At 43.8% G+C, this 2627-nt stretch overlaps 1 protein-coding gene across 3 annotated transcripts in view; it reads right to left on the bottom strand.

Annotated features, from left to right (window-relative positions):
* pabpn1 (poly(A) binding protein, nuclear 1) overlaps positions 1–2627 on the bottom strand; it is a 15107-nt gene that overhangs the window by 2510 nt on the left and 9970 nt on the right. The window lies entirely within an intron of this gene.

Raw genomic sequence — 2627 nt, 5'->3', positions numbered from 1 at the left:
CACACACACACACACACACACACACACACACACACACACACACACACACACTGGGACTCAAAAGTCCAGCGGTTGATGGGCTAAATGCTGAAGTCAGGCTGCAGTAATGAACCTTCGTTTCTGGGAGTGAACGCTGGAAGGCTGAAACTGAGCTGGAAGGTGTGTGCCATGTCTGAGGAGGAGGTGGTTAAGGAGGAGGAGAGGGGGAGGTGGGGGGTCATGTACATGCAAGGACATCCACAACAAAAGGCACAAACAACAGGTTCTTCCACATCATCTACTCAGTACGTGCGTCTTCTGGCTCACATCAAGATCTTGGCTTTTCACCACAGCAGCTTGGGAAGATGAGGATGATGTTAATGGAGGCAATATCAGAGAAAAGACTTTGTGCAGCCAGAGGTCAATTAAGTGCATGTTAGCATGATTGATCATCTTTGTGCTCTGGCTTTCTGTCGGGGTTTCAGGTGCAGATTAGGAACAGAACACAAAGCGGGGCTTTGATAAAATCTCTGCTTCTTCTAAAACAAAGCCAATCGAAACACGCGTGACTTACAGACGTCACACGGGCTGTGAAATCTTCCCAAGCTTACAACAGGTCAATGCAAAGACTTTTAGCTACGCGTTTGTTCACCATGGACCTTTCCCACAGCAATACAAGGCACCAGTGAAACTTGGTAGGATGACTATGAACTGCAGGCTAGTGATGAATTCACAATGTAGCAAACGCACAGCTCTTCAGCTCGCCTCTGCTATCGAGGCCAATTCAGCTGCTCTGTGGCTGATTGTTACACGTGAACCAAGGCTGTAAGATAATAAGATGATACACTGTAGTATTACCAGTAATACCCAAGAGGGGGGTTTCTATCACTCTGAGTCTATTAATTACATCAAATCACAGATGGAAACCACAGAAATATTTATACATAGTTAATGTGAGTCAAAATGAGCAGCATATTTAAAACCTCAGATAACGTGACTGGAACGACTGGAGGCCCAAGCTCACTTAAAGCTTTTAAAGTCAAATAACGTTTACAGGCTCCTTTCACTTTTTTCAGCTTGCAAACACTTTATTATGAGTGCTTTCAACTTCAGGAGACTTCATCTAACATACAATCCTCTCAGTTTCTGCCCAAGTCTTTGTGTGCCTTGTCGTGCAACGCAGGCCAAATCCCAGTGAGTAAACTATCAGGGTTAGGGTTTCTTGGTATGTGTGGGAGTGGCTCGAGTGAGTACACAGACTGATTAGAGAGATTCTGACCTTGAGGTTCAGACACTTTCTCACACACAGGAACAAATCGAGATGGAATCCTTTCCTGCGGTTATTTAAAAGCAGCCTTGCTGAAATGGGGAATCATTTCACAAATATCCCAGTTAAGTCCAAGGGCAAAAATGAAACAATAGAAAAATCACATGATAAAATAGGCTAAATAGGGCCTGTCAGAAGAACTTGGCAAATGGATTCATTGTTACAGCAGCTTTCTACTGGAACATGTTGTTTGTTAAACATCTAGTATTAAGAAAGAGCCTGGGCCCTCAAGGTTCCAGATGATTTGCAGAGGCAATCAAATCAGAATCTCTCAGTCTTAAATCTGAGTGGATGTGAAGAAGTTGGCATGCTGATCAGCGCGTTTGGCACCACACCTCCTTTCTCAGTCTCAACAGAAAAGAAAAAAAAAATACAAGATGGCTCCACAGACTGAGCTCTACTCTACTCCGAGAAGCTTCTTCAGTTCAGTTCAGAACTGAAGAAGCTTCTTGGATGAGTTGAAATGTCTTCAAGCAACTCAAAGAAGTCCAGACGCTTCTCTTTCCAAGCTCCTTAGACAACACTCAGAATGAACTCTTACTTTTGCAACACTAGATCTTAAAGACTTTCGCCCCAGGTGGAAAATGGTAACTACAAAATGCTGCAAACTTGCACTGTGACCAAGTCTGCAGAGACTACCTCCATGTGCAGCACAAGATGCACAACAACCCACTGACAGGACCCCAAAGCAGAACTCTGAAGTGGAGCTCATCAAAATCATGATGTTGTGTGCAACTGTGAAAATACTGCATGTAGAGAGCCACCAGAATCCCAGTGCACAACACACTGATCAACACCAGGCTTTTTCTCTCATTCTTTACAGAGCCACATAACAGTAAACGGACTTTGCTGGATTTTCCAGACAACACAATCATCAGTGTGTTCACTACACCACTGCTGATAAATGCTGTGTTTAAGTAAACCAGTGCTACAGGTGAGCGAACCAACCATCACAAAGCCCAAACATCAATTATTAAAAATGGTTTGCATGCTGCTGCACAATTAGTGGCCCAAAGAAGTTAAAAACCTCACCAGTGCAAGTAATGCAGCTTTGCACCAGTAACTTTCCACTACAGTCAAGTTTGCAGAAACTTCATTGGCAGCGGCCCAAACAGATCCAATTTATGCAGAGTGCATGTGCAGCCTGGGAGGAAGAAGGTGGTGTGCAGCGAGTCCGTAAGCCTGTCTTGAAATGGTCGTAATGTGATGCAGCATGCAATGAATCCCACAACCAGTTAGCCCTGCTACATGTTGTGTTTTTGCCTTTATTATTACAGAATACATCAATGTGTGACCGTCATTCATTTATTCTATGAATGTA

The sequence above is a fragment of the Pundamilia nyererei genome, unplaced genomic scaffold (assembly GCF_000239375.1).
Source record: "Pundamilia nyererei isolate P.nyererei 1_Seehausen unplaced genomic scaffold, PunNye1.0 scaffold00150, whole genome shotgun sequence".
NCBI lineage: Eukaryota > Metazoa > Chordata > Actinopteri > Cichliformes > Cichlidae > Pundamilia > Pundamilia nyererei.
This window is presented reverse-complemented; position numbering and strand designations above follow the sequence as displayed.